At 40.8% G+C, this 14467-nt stretch overlaps 1 protein-coding gene across 1 annotated transcript in view; it reads left to right on the top strand.

Annotated features, from left to right (window-relative positions):
- Nucleotides 1-10675: 10675 nt before the first annotated feature.
- The window catches only part of ths (thisbe), a 90793-nt gene continuing 87001 nt past the window's right edge, over nt 10676-14467 (top strand). Inside the window, exon 1 of the mRNA XM_072301529.1 lies at nt 10676-11033. The gene's annotated coding sequence lies outside the window, so the exon portion shown is untranslated. The remainder of the gene's footprint in view (nt 11034-14467) is intronic.

The raw sequence follows: 14467 nt of genomic DNA, 5'->3' as shown, positions 1-14467 counted from the left end.
AACTGAGGTTTTCAGAAAATGGACGGATTATTGAAATTAATACATAGATATAGCGACACAGTGTTAAAAATCGAGGAGTGAAATTCAGTGCATGGAGTCTATATGTATAGCACCCAAAAGTCCCGAAGGGTATGAATGCGAAGTGAAATTTATTAGCACCATAAAAGCGTATGACACTCCGCAAAAAGAGTAGATTTTGCTCCATAATAGTTTAAGTCATTCCGTAAGGAGAATAATTCGGAATTTTAGGGTGTTTTATAGACTCCGGCACAGAACTTCACTCCAGCATTTTTAACAGTGTTGACAAAAAAGACAAAGAGAAAATGGAACAATTTCCTTGGTCGAAACAGGGAGTTGTTACAGATTGAGGCGGAAAAATGATTGACAAACTGTCGGAGTGTAGGGTCCCTCGTGAGTTGTTGTCAGCGAGTCCATTACTTGCCTTCTTATCCATTGCAGTCACCTGTAGGAAATTTCCTCTCCAAGAAAGAATATTCTCGTCTATGAATGAATAGTATTTACACTATCAACGTCTCTTTACTATACGCACGATGAACCCACGAATTGACAATGATTAGTCATGTGAACAAGGCAATGAGCGTTAATGATTATTGATGAGCACCCTCGCGACGAAGTGTGACAAACTTGTTGGACAAACAGCTCAATATAATAATCTTCATCAATCATTTCTAGTAGGCACCTGGGTGCCGAGATGATGTCGATTCCCAGAATAGTTGTATGCGATTGGCACGCTTCTTTGGATTCGTCGCCCTCCTGACAAAAGGACGTAACTACTTTTGGCGATGAGCTCCTTAGTCCATATAACTCAATGTTATCCGTGGCTCATCTCAAAGTGTTAGTTACGCCTTTATGTCATGCCAAGCGACGGATTTGGTTTGCTCGTGATGAGAGTTCAAAGCCTCTTTGACGAAATCCCTACAGATCAAATTCATATCAATCGGTTATCCACTACTGTCGTGTTAAGGAAGAACGCCGTATAAACCTTTAGGCGTTGCCAAATATTCTTTGGTAAAATAACGAATTTTCGAGAAAATTTGTAAATATATTTTCTTCCAATTTTTCAGATAATTTATTTTGCAATTTTACCTAAATTTCTTGAAAATTTATCGAAAAAATATTCATAACTTTCCTCAAAAATAAACATTTTATCGAAGAAAATTTGGCAACTCTCGAATGTTCATACTTTAGCACGGCAGACTACCTGTTCCGACTTCCACATTTTATTCCGCGGGAAATTTTTAAAAACGCAATAATTCGCCTCTTCTGAAATGGTGAGGTTGATGCTTATGACCAGGGTGTCGGCAAACTTAAATTTTCGATCATGGTGACTCTAAATTTGTTTGCACCATTCACCGTCACCAAAATTCAGAATATAGCGCACGGCTACCTTGCTTACCACGAAAAATAGGCCTATTTTATAGTTGAGGTGATTCTAAGTAATCCAGGGAAAAGATCCGGCGATACGTTATGCTGCCACACAGTATGTGTCTTTGAGAGGCTATAATTATCGTAATCTGATACGACGGCATTAATACAGAGTCAGAAACCTACAGAATATCAACAACTTAGGCGCAAAGATTGTTTGAAATGAATAAATTGATTCGCAAACAAATCATTCGACCAAAAACATAATCGTAGAAATTGATTCTATCGTGGGAAAATCAACATCCCTCATGCGAGCGGTAGGGCCGCGGCCGACTCTGTGGGCTTGCTGTCGGCACCTCCGATGAGAACTTGGATAGCTTCGCGATCTGTACTGTAAAAGGAACATATCTTCTTTTTCCAGGCAAAGGAACATGTCTCCGTTGCGAGATTGCTAAACCAACCCAAGCACTCCATTTTTCTACAAGAATAAAACCGCACAAAATGGGTGCAAAATTTTACTGATTTTTGCTCGTAATAAAAGGAAAATCAGTGTAACTTACCGCTAAAAATGCCCAACTGTTTGCTGGGGGAGAAAGAAATTGCGAGTGGGAATATAACAATGCTGAAATGTAGTTAGTCTCTTTTGTCTGGGAAAAGACGGTATCTGCTCTCTGGTGTTTGTTTGAGGATCAAAACATTGCGTCTTACTGGTTATGATTACCTACCTGTTTTGCCGGGTCGTAAACGCAAAGTTCCGACGCCGCGCCGCGTGCATCTTCATAACCGCGAGAAAAATAACGAATCCGCATACGGGCTTCAGATGGCACCGGGAGGTAGTGTTGAAAGGTTCGCGACGTCCACGTCTGTCCGACCGACGCCGCAACGGGTCGTCTTCACCTCGGACCGTGAACTACGGTGCCAGACTGTATGATCCAGAATTTTGGTAACGTGTACAGAGAAACAAAGTTCGGATGAACCGTAGTACAATGCTCTAGACACCTGTAAAAAGGGAGAAATCGAAATTTCGAGCATTCGTACAAAAAAAAGTCGAGTCAAAAACAAAAAATTCAAGGGGAAACGTGAGCTACGGTGCCAGACTGTATTATCCAAAATGTTGGTAACGTGCACATCAGAGAAACTAAGTTCGGATGAACCTTAGCACGGTGCTTTAGATACCTGAAACAATGAAGATATCGAAATTTCCAGCATTCCTACGAAAAAAAGTCGAGTCAAAAACAAAAAATTCAAGGGGAGCCGTGAGCTACGGTGCCAGACTGTATAATCCAGAATTTTGGTAACGTGTACAGAGAAACGAAGTTCGGATGAACCGTAGTACAATGCTCTGGACACCTGAAAAAAGGAAGAAATCGAAATTTCCAGCATTCCTACAATAATGGTCGAGTCAAAAACAAAACATTTATGGGAGGCCTCGTATGATCCGGACGCAATGAAGTTGAACGTAATGCCAGATGCAACTATTCGCGCTTGAGGGATGTCCGCGTTGCCTGCGTAAAATTTGAAGGCGCACTGGGTTTATCAATGTCAAAGCTTCTATTCTGAACGACAAATATCCGTGATAAATGTGCAAATGATGAGGGTGGTTCAGTTTTCTTGGGAGAAATATTCCACCTCGATGGTTGCTTGTGTTAAAAATGTAAGGAAATGAAAACACTCACACTGGGAAAAAAAAAACATTGGATCTAGAGTCCAGATTCTTGAAGACATTGACAAGAAAAAATACTCTTGTTCAATCAGATTTTTGCTTAAATCAAAAGGAAATGTGCTCAAATTAAGAGGCTTGGTTCTTGATTTAAGCAAAAATCCGATTGAAGCAAGAGTATTTTTTCTTGTCGATGATTTTAAGAGTCTGGACTCTAGATCCAATGTGTTTTTTTTTTCCCAGTGCATTCTTCCTGAGAGGCCCCCCTGGTAGCTACGCATCCTGATCGCGGCGAGCGCTCCGCAATGAGTATTACTTCGTAATTGGACGATGGTGAGGTAATCCAGAAGTATTATCTGCGCATTACCGGAAAGTCACAAGAACCGGCCGGTAGATGTGAAAATGTAACGAAGAATTAAAATAAAAGATTCAACAGCTTTTTAAAGGAATGTATTCGGATGGCGCAGATGGCACAGAGCTATCTTCCTAATTTCGCGATTTGATTAAAAAAAAAATTAATGCCCTAACCTAACTCTTCATTATTAATCAGCTCAAATTGAAGTAGTAAAATCTGGCAACGTCGCTTAAAACGCGCGCTAAAAAGTTGGAGCAGTAAAACACACAACGCAACGCAAAACACAAAGGAACTCCCTTCATCGGTAATCACTTGATACCTGCCTCTCCCCCCTCATCCCCCACCGGCCACCCCGATGAGCCGAAGCGTTGGATTGCCGGTGACCCTTAAAAACAGTTAAATAGCGACGCCCTCCGACGCGCGCGACGCGCTGCCGCACAGTGGGATGCACTTTTCGAAAAGGTCGCACGTGGAATTTTTGATTAAAATTGAAAATTTTAATCTTGATTCCGCCACATTATAAAGCTAAGAGGGATTATTGATGAAATTTTACGAGAAAATCAATGAAACCAGTTTTAAACCGCAACGTTTTATATATTAACGAAAATATAAGTAAGGAAAAACAGACGCTAAAAATGCAACCCCAATAGTGTTACAGGATGGTAGAATAGTCCCACGTCCCCTAAGTGTTGCACTGAAACACATTAGAATTTATTTTCGTGACTCTAATTCTAATATTTGTATTATCTGGCCTTATCAGAATAGTGGACCCAGTACTTTCCTTTACAATCATGTTACTCGATGATACTATGACGGTGAAACTGCAAAAATGTGGTGTTTCAAACTTTCTGGCGCGAAAGTCAAGTTCCGTAAACCTATCTCTGTGTGGACAAGGCCTTCCATTTATAAGAAACGAACGAAAAAATTATGAAAGAACAAACATAAATGTGGTTTAATAATTTTAACTTCCACCGCCGCGCCGCGATGATCGCGCTATGTTTGACGCAATGCGTGAAGTATTCCTTCAGTCTTGTAGGCGATATGCGTTACTTGCTGACCGCACTGTGTTTGACGCTATGCGTGAAGTATGCATGCAGTCTTATAGGCGCTAATATGTGTTGCATGCCGACCGCCGCGCCGCGCCGAGGGCTTCCCGTTTTCATCTCAAGTCTTCGTCCTCTTTGCTCTTTCCAGGTCAAATTGCTTGTTTGGTTTCTCTCATAACTCAACTAATTAAAAGTGCTGTCTCTTGTATCACCGCAAGACGACAAAATTAGAAATTAGTATACTCTCAGGAAATGAAAGATTTTGTCGCCTTTCCTCGTTTGTAATTTTTTTTCTTTAAACCTACATTTAAGCAAAATTGGAAAATTTACCGCTCCCTCAATTTGCCGCCATGGACCGCGGCCCATGTGGCCACCCCCTTAATCCGGCCCTGTGCATCACCATGAATGGATTGTTTTACTTACCTTTAAATAGAGGAAAGAAAGTGTCGCCAACTTTGAAGATTGGCCACTGATTATGTCCGACATCCCCCGATGGCTCGTTCACTGTGCGACGCGCTGCCGTTAACATGCGACTGTCGGGACGGAGTCATCCGATAACATCCTTTCGGGCAATTGGAAATCATGAAAAATGAAACGCTTTGCGGACGATCCGGAAATGCATATTTTTATGGTTTCCCCAGACCGCGACCCTTCTTTTTAATCGCCCGCTCCGGTTCCGCACCGAAATTGCGACCCCCGAAGCTAACTTCACGTCCGATTACACTTTCCGTTTTCGCTTTTTGCGGATGCGCATGGTCACTGTGTCGCTGCCAAAATCGTGTTCTGCGAGCTGATTATTGAAATTGATCGACAAAGCAATAGACAAAGCCGACAAACTGAAAATAAAGTGATCCTAGTGGTGGAAGCCGGTGGTTGCAATGGACAAAAGAGGTTAGTAATAGACTGACTAATGGCAACCCGCGAGCGACCCTATAGTTAGTCCATCATTTTCCCCTTTAATCTATGTCAATTACTCTTTCCAACCAATATGATTGCTCCATGTTCCCTATATCTTCTTCTTCTATAGCTTCATCTATCAATTTCAATAAACAGCTTTTATGTTTAATACAGAAAGGTTCAGGGGTAATTTTGGCCATCCTCAATGTCCGTCGAAATAAAATTACACCAACGGGGGCTGACACTTAATTTTAGCTGCAATTCATACGCCAATCGACAAAAATGTCGCTGTCGTCATCTAACAGGAGCAGTAGCAATTTTGCAAGTTGGCAACACATTTTTACTCCATTTAATTGTATTAAAAAAATCGATTCATGGTGAGGCAGCTTGTCTCACCTAAAATCGATATTTTTAGTGCATTTAAATGGAGAAAAAACAGTGTTGGCAACTTGCAAAATCGCCACTGCTCCTGTTAGGAGCCGACGACAGCAAGTGAAATGCCGAGGCCGGCTCTCGGTGTAGCCTCGCCCCGGACTTGTTCAAATAAGCGCTGTCCACCGCACTGAAGCTTCTTCCTCCCTCTTGAACGTAATTTTATTCCTTCGGGAGGGTTTTTTCCGGGAGACCGCGGAGTAAAGCCGTCTTCCCTGACCCCGTTCCTGTGTCGCGCCGTCACGGCTCCTAAGTGGCGAGCCATGTCCATTTCCTGCATGGACGAAATTCGCCGAGCCAAAGTCCCGATCGTAATGTAATTCGAATTTCCTTTGCATGAAATTTCCCAGGCTACTTTTCCAGACGCTGTCTCCTATTTTTCCTCCCACTGTCAAGCCCGTTTCGTGGGATGGGTCATTAGAGTTCTCTCAACCGTACCGTGCTAAGGAAAAACGCCGTATGCAAGTTCGAATGTCACCAAATTTCTCCCCGTAATATGTTTATTTTGAAATGTTGTGTCCTTGAAATATTCGAATACCTTAGATGATAATCGTGCATCAATCTCTCCGAATATTGGGAGAATAATTCCCCAAAAGTTTTCCAAAAGTTGGTGGTTTATCGAAATAAATGTGCTATGTCCGGCGACTTATACAGCGTTTTGCCTTGAAGGCATTACCTAGGGATCGATGTCATACGAGCTTTTGGACGTTGCCTTCTTTGATACACGAGTGTTCTCGGAAACTCGCGAATATTTCTCTTTCAACCTTGAGGAAAATTTTACCAGCGATTTGATTTAGGAAGTCTAATTATTTTTTGAAAAAGTATTCATATCTTTTCGAAAGAAATAATTTTCAACGGATGGGAGTTTTTCAAAATTTAAATATTCTAAGTGTAACGACTTCTAAATGTTTGTCACAGCTGCGGTGTGGTTGACTTACCTTGTCATACCCATTTATCGGTGCGTATTTTCCTTCTTTTTTATCTATAAATTCAAAAGTATTCTGTGAAAAAGATCTATTTTGTTCATGAAAACACGACCGCAACTGACCCTTTCGAAAAATCAGCACATACGCCGTCCGAAAAGAGAAGGTGAACGAACGAAGCTCCGAGCTAATGAGGCGGAAAGGGGCTCCCGGCGCGAGGAACCCTGGGCCGAATGTGGCCTCCGACCAGGCCCGCCACATCCCATCTCGGGCCCTGGTACCAATTTTCTGGCCCGGGCCCCTAGCACAGGGGGGGGGGGGGGGGGGTCCGGGGGGCCTCCCCCGGGAAATTTTTGAAATTTTAAATCTATTTGGACGCATTATGAAGCTCTTATGATGGAGATTTTCCATCAATTTCTGCAGAATAATTACGCCTTTTTGTTTACTTTCAGCACCAAAAACTTTCGAATTGTTGCATTCAAAACATCTATAAATTTTTTTTTGAGGGGGCAGATGATAATTTTCAATTCTATGGGGAGCCGGGCCCCCCTGGACTCCCCTTTCGTACGTCTATGGCAAGGGAGTTAAGCCATTGAAGTCGAGGATGCCCAGAAAGGAGCCTCTTAGCATCCGACAACGGAAGAAAATGAAACACAGTTACTAAAAATATCATTCTACATATACTCAAAATCTTGAAAATCTCTAAAAAAGTAAGAAAAATTTTATAGTGCCACTAGCGTGTTTTTGAAACTTTATTCACCTTTTGCGGAATTTTTAGGGTAATTTTTTCACTTTTCCCTACGAGACAAGGGTTACACATGAATTCGTAGTGGTTTGTCACCTGCGTCACGGGCCCCTCCAGGGCCCGGGCCCCGGTACCAAGGACCCAGTATCCCCCCCCCCCCTTGTGGCGGGCCTGCCTCCGACACTTTGGGAAGGGACAGGACAGGGCCCAGGGCCGCCGTTTTTGTTCCCCGCGGACTCAATTACCTGTCGTAATTAAAAGTCTGCAGACGGCAGAGCCGCAGACAGCAGACGCCGATGCGGTCGTCCGGGGAGGAATATGACGCAATCCGAGGGCACTCGAAGGGGGAGCCGCGTAAGCCACGGCTCACAGTGGAAAGACCCTTTGGTAGAAATCGAACATCCTGCAAGTGCGGATGTTTATTTCGTCACATATAAAGTATGAAAGTTTTGCGCCCCTGATCGCTACACAGCTCAGCGTGCTGATTATTGAATTAATAGACGAAGCGATAGACATCGGAGACAAAGGAAAAATGAAGCTATCCTATTAGTTAAAATGTGGATGGATTAGACAAAGGAGTTAAGTAATAGACTAACTAACGGCAACCCACGAGAGACCCGACAGCTAGTCCGTCATTTCCCTCCTAAGTCTACGAGAAGCACCCGTCTCAACCAATAGGGTCGCTCCATATCTCTATGCTTCTTTGTATATCGTTTTGTCTATCAATTTCAATAATCAGCCCGCAGGCCCGCTGTGCAGACCCCCGTGGATTAATCTATAAATAGAGTGGGCTCATCCAGAGAATATCTCTTATCGATGGCCGCAAAATTATGAAAAACGGTTCGATAGATGTATAGATGGAACTATGATGAAAAATAAAAATAAAACTGTAATGCAGTTAATTTATTAAAGCCAGGTACTTAGTATTACATTAGTTTACTTATTTAGTTTCCTTTAGTTTATACTTTAATTTAGTTCACTATGAGGATTGTAATTCGATGACTCTTTTCACTGCGTGTTTCTTATTCTGTCGAGTTCGCCTTCAACTAGCGAGATGGCAATTTGTGTGACTTTGGAGCACGAATAGTCGCATGCAGTAGGTTCGCTACCTTTCCTCATTCCTGGCGAGGAACATACGTCGATTACTCTTTTTACTGCGTGCCTCTCATTCTGTCGAGTCTCGCCCTCAAGAGGCGAGGTGGCAATTTGTGCGGCTTTGGAGCACAACTTGTCGCATGCAGTCGGTTTACTACTTTTGCTTGGTTCCGGCGAGGAACACATGTCGGAAACTCTTTTTTAATGCGTGTTTCTCATGCTGTCAAGTTCGCCTTTAATAAATCTAGTAAACTAATAATTTTTTAAATTCTTGTTTAAATAGAAAAATTACAACTTTATCACGTAATGTACATGAGCCTGGAAATAAGACGAAAATTTGAATAAAACAGGCTCATTCGGGGACCATCACCAGTCGATAGGTGCAAATATCATGGAAATCGGTCCAGTAGAGCGGTAGAATAAACTGTGACAAAAAATAAGAATCCATGGGCGCAGAAAGCTGTAGAACTTTACGGGGGAGTTCTCTAAAAGAAATCTACCGAGAGAAGGGATTAAGACTTTTTTAAATCTCTACGTTTCATATTAAAAAGTACATATTTAAGTTTGTAAAGTGTCTACATCATGTCCGACCCATCTCGTCATCACTAGCCCCACTGTGCGGCTCCGAGATCAGGGGATGAAACGCCGATTGCTCAACTTCCATTGAATAAATCAGACGAGGTCAACCGCGACCCCTGTTGCGAAATTTTCGCCTAAAATCTTGTTTCGTACTTTCTACTTATTTGTTTGATATCGTGAAGTTTTGAGATTGAAAGTCTCCAGAGAGATCTGTCACCGAGGTTTGAGTTTTACTTCATGAGAGGTTTCAGTGATTGTTGTGCTTCACCATAATACACGGTCGGATTTCAAGATCGAAGCATGTCGCGGCAAGGAGGGACGTGCATTGTATCCTACGTCCATAAGTACAAATTTCTAGGAGCTTCCTTGCTAAAAATGACCACGACGGCGAGAAAAATATGGCGGTGCGGCAATGCGTTAGTGACGTTGATGTTAACACCGCGCCAGCATGTCATCAATGAGGTACCGTACCATTCTTACATCAGTATGAGACCACAATGTGACCAACACGGTAGTATTGGTTTCTTAGTGGTATTTTTGACCGAATTAATAACATGTTGCTACCATGACTTCGACTTATTGTTACCAATATGGTCGGTTTAAGTAGGGTTACCATACAACTTCACTGAAGAAATCTGATTTAATACTTGTAAAAGACAATTATTGTTTCCTTGAGTTTCTCGTTGCGACAGGAAAACGACTTTCAGTACATCAAGTAGCCATTTATCATGAGTTTTGTCCGGTGACCGTCTCCGATTTTCAGAAAAAAACTATTCCCAAACATCGGGGGCTGTGGTCCCAACTGGGGGCTATTTTGAAAAAAAAAAAAAAAAAAAAAAAAAAATGTGTAAAGGAAAAAAAAACATCATTTTGATTCGCAGTCTTGCCGTTTAACCCTGGGAAACCCTGTATTATTGTCCACTAAAGGATGGACCATACGTAGAGCTGAAAACGTCATAAGAGAGTATCTAAGTTTTGGTACCTGTGTCCAGAGGGGTGTTTTACAAACATTTTGACGAAAAAAAGGTCTCTTTGGTTAAGGCGGATTAAAGTTAGCAGTTCAAAGAAAAAGTTTTCCGATAGACCTTTCCTTGAGAAGATTTTTTCATAGTTACGGCTTGAACATTTCTAATTACAATGCATCTTTAAGCCTTGTTTTGACTTGAGACAGAACTTGACTGCTCGCAATATGAATACTGATGAACGTGTTTGCCGTCACAAGTTCCACTTCCAATTTTTCTGTATTATGATTTCCTAAAAATCGCTCTCTTCGAGAATGTCACTTGAGGCTGCTTTGCACAGACTGCCACATAATCCGTCGAAAATCTCTTGAAAATCAGGAACTTGATCAGCTTGTCGAGCCCGGGACACCCTGTGCACCCAGGAAACCGTGAAGTGTGGAGCATTTTGGAAAATATGAGAGACGGAGGGCATCCACATGGAGAAGCGGGTTGCTGTCCCCAGCAAGAACATCGTATCTGCATGTGGTTTCCAATTGGAGATAGGCGGTTTTTGCCGCGCAGGGCAGCGTAGTACGAGAGTCTACCCTCTCGTTTGCAGGAAGCTCTGCAGGTATCGGTGGTCGAGCGCGGGCCGCGCTTCGGCGGGTCGAGTAGTCAGTCTCAGTAGTCGCCCAACTCCCAGCCCGTGCAGAGCGCCCAGTGTCCCGGTGCAGTGTTCGTGCTCTTGCAGCTTCTTCTCGCAGAATCGCTCCCTGTGTTTACGTTCGAGTGTGTTTCTTGTGCGTCTTGCTCGCGCTTTTAAAATTTTCGGGTCCTCGTGCACCCTGGATTATGTTGTGATTGTGAAAGACCGGTTTTTTTGGATTTTTTGGATTTTGGATTTTGGACCCGAGCGGGTTTCGGACGTTTGTTGAAAGCCGCTGAAGGATATTTTGCCGAACGAGCGAGTTAAGGTAATTGGAGCTGTCTCGTGTTTTTATCTGTCGGTGTTGGGTTTTTTGAAATTTTGAGTTCGGGTCCTTGTTTAATCTGGATTATGTTGTGATTTTGAAAGACGGATTTTTTGGATTTTTGGATTTTCGACCCGAGCGGGTTTTGGACGTTTGTTGAAAGCCGCTGAGGGATATTTTGCCGCGCGAGCGAGTTAAGGTAATAGGAGCTGTCTAATGGTTTTTATTTGTCAGTGTTTTTTGAGATTTTGAGTTTCGGTACTTTACCTACAATATCTAGGGGTTTTTTTTCGTGATTGGAAGGGAGTTATGATTAAATTTTTTTACTTCCTGAAACGAAACGGTGCGAAATATTTCGATGAATTTTCATCAAATTTCTTTGGAGAAACCCTCTAGAAAAGGTTTTCTTGAGTTGTAAGACTGCAGGTTTTTTTACGGTTTTTTTTTTGGTATTTTACATTTTTTTCGAAACTCCCTTCTTCAAAGAAGTAAAATTTCGAAGCGATAGCAGCTAACCATGGTTCAAAGTAGAATTACGAAGATATCGTAAATACGTGAATTGGAGGCAAACAGACAGAAACACGAAGGATAATTTGTCAATTCAAAACGTTTACCATCTAGAGGAGAAGAATAATATTGAAGTTATGACACGTTCAAGCCGGCGTTTCTCGTTTTCTTGCATGTGCACAATTAACACACACACACAAAAAAAAAAAAAAAAAAAAAAAAAAAAAAAATGCCACAGGAATAAACTTAAAAAAAAAAAAAACTTCAGCAAGTTGAATTAAACCGAAAGTTTGTATCTATCTAATTGTGATGGCATATTTTGATTGATGTGCTTCAGTTGGATCGTACAATTGAAAGTACTTGATCAGTCGTTAGCGTGACACGAAACACTTAACGCATGACCAGAATAAAATGATTCAGCCTTAAAAACGTGATTCGCTTCAGCCTCTTTATCGAACGATTGCAAAACATTTTCAAGATGAACATAATTATTTTAGACTTCATCAGAATTTACTTTCCTCTAAAATCAAGTACAAAATTTTGTCGTTCAGATTAACTAAAAACAGTTCCGCCTTCGTACTATCATACGTTGCTAGTTCTCTTCACAAGAGGTGAATATTTTGTAACATTGAGCTATGATGCACATTTAGCTCAATATGTACCTATTGGATAATTTTCTGACCGCCGCGTTTCAAGAGTGTCGAATCCCCTTCATAACTTCGTGATGCAACCAGTGCTAAATCCCTCTAACGTATTCTGGCTTCGCAGAAAGGGCCGCTTCTAGCATGTCTCGAATGCGTAATCTCGTGAGGTCGTGGTTTTCGAACCCTCAACTCATATTTCTCCAATTTTAATTTTAAAAAATCATAACGTATTGTTTTTTAGGAAGTCGATTTTAGCTTAAATATATGTATTAAGATTCGAGTTGAATGTGCAAGATAACCTCCGTATAATCCATGATTATTCACTGATCAGTGGGCACACGCAAGTATTGCTATGTATAAACATTGAACATTCCTTCTGATGGTTTTTGAAGACGAGTTCTGGATGAGCAATAGTCTCCCCTCCCCAGAAAAAAAAATGTTTGTTACATTTTCTGTTCACTTTTTCTTTAATTATTTGCTTTTTTTCTACCATATTTGTCGCGTAGTTTTTACCTTTTTGGAGATCAGTAACGTTGATGAGGGAGCTCTGTAAAGAAGTGAGATCCGAAGATAAGTTTTTCTTAGCTCTCTCTTTCCAACACATATATCATATTTTTTTCAAAATAGTGATGATGAAGTTACGTTACGTTATATTTAAAGCGTTTAATTGTTACTTTACCCAAATAAATTAAGCGACTTTGATTTTCTTTAAAATTGGTGATTTATATTGAATTTTTTTATTTTTATTTTAAAAAAGTAGATCAGGATGCTGAAAGACATTTTTTTAATTTGAGGGATTTGAAATGATTTATTTCGGTGTGTCTAGTTTACCCTATAAGAACCTTTCATTTATTGGTGCCTATAGCTCTGTCATTTGCTTTACAAGTTGACGTTTTGAAGAGGAGCTACGTCAGCAAGATTAGTTCGAAATCTAAGAGGATTAAAGACTTTTTATTATAATAGAAATTATTGAAAATGGAAAACAATTCTCCGAACAAGTTTACGGAGCAAAACAGATAACTATACATCCGCAAATATGCAATCAAACTATTGAAATCGTAGCGTTGCACCTTTCGGTTTCATATAATAGGTCTGGCGCTACATTTTATTTGCTTCCTGCTCGCTCTAAAAAAAATATATTCACGTCCTAGATGTATCACACTAAATAATGCACTGATGATGCACTAAATTGTACCATCGCGGCATCTCACTTGTGATGAAGAAAAAACTTGAAATTTATTGAACAACATGAAGAAATATATTGATGAATGAAAGCAGTAAACTCCTTGGAATTTTCTCAACGAATGTAATTTTAAACTTCTCATCTTAAGTTTAGTATTTAGATTTTATATCAGGAGTATAGAAATCGCCACTTCATTCAAAATTTGTCCGCAAAATATGTGAGGATCATGTTACAATGGAATATCTTTTAGTCGGCTTCATAGAAATAATCGTAAAATAATATGCACTACTTGAATTCTTCGTCGGAGAAAAAGTGTGAATGTCACACAGATCATCCAGAATGTTTGACAATGTTGAAGACGACTCTCCAAAATCGACAGAATCAACGAACTAGAAGTCCCTGATGTACCATTCAACAGCATACCACTTAATTAACTCCGGTGTCGTGAATTGGTATAATCGAATAATTGAAGGCGCGCCACTCGGAAAAAGTCCGAGGCTGCTCCTCGATCTGCCGCGCTCAGATTCCCACGTTCCACGTCCAGCTCATTTTTTTGGCTTCAGTTAACATCATTTTCTACTTCTCCTCGATAATTGACGATCAATTTTGCTGTGTTTTTCCTGTTATATCGTTTGCAAGTGGGAGTGACAAATACATACACTGAATTTAGGAGGAAAGAGCTAAGTTTCCGCGTATCATCCGGAACCACTTATCACATTCAAAACGGTCCATTGCCGACTAGTAGTTTTAAAATGTTCCGAAAAACTTCATTCCTTTTTATGTTGACGGGGAATTTCAACGCGTGTAATAGTCGCATATTGTTTCCCAAGAAGTATGCTTTTCTAGGATCCGAAATCATTAATTTACCTCGTCGCTATTGAAGAGAAAAATGTTACTCTCGACAAGACAATTATTATTTCCGTATTTTCCGGAGAGAATAGACTATTGTATTTTTTTGATATTGAGTTTTAACCATCAATATATCACAGGATTTTTAAACTGAGAAAAGGAAAAAGATTAATGCGGTTGCTGTGGGGTGGGTGTGGGTTTGTGTTGAAAATAAATAAACTGACAAAATGAGCATGATCACTTGCGATAATTTG

This window comes from Bemisia tabaci, chromosome 6 (assembly GCF_918797505.1).
Source record: "Bemisia tabaci chromosome 6, PGI_BMITA_v3".
Classification (NCBI taxonomy): Eukaryota; Metazoa; Arthropoda; class Insecta; order Hemiptera; family Aleyrodidae; genus Bemisia; species Bemisia tabaci.
The sequence above is the reverse complement of the archived record's forward strand: the minus strand, read 5'-3'. Positions and strand labels throughout refer to the sequence as shown.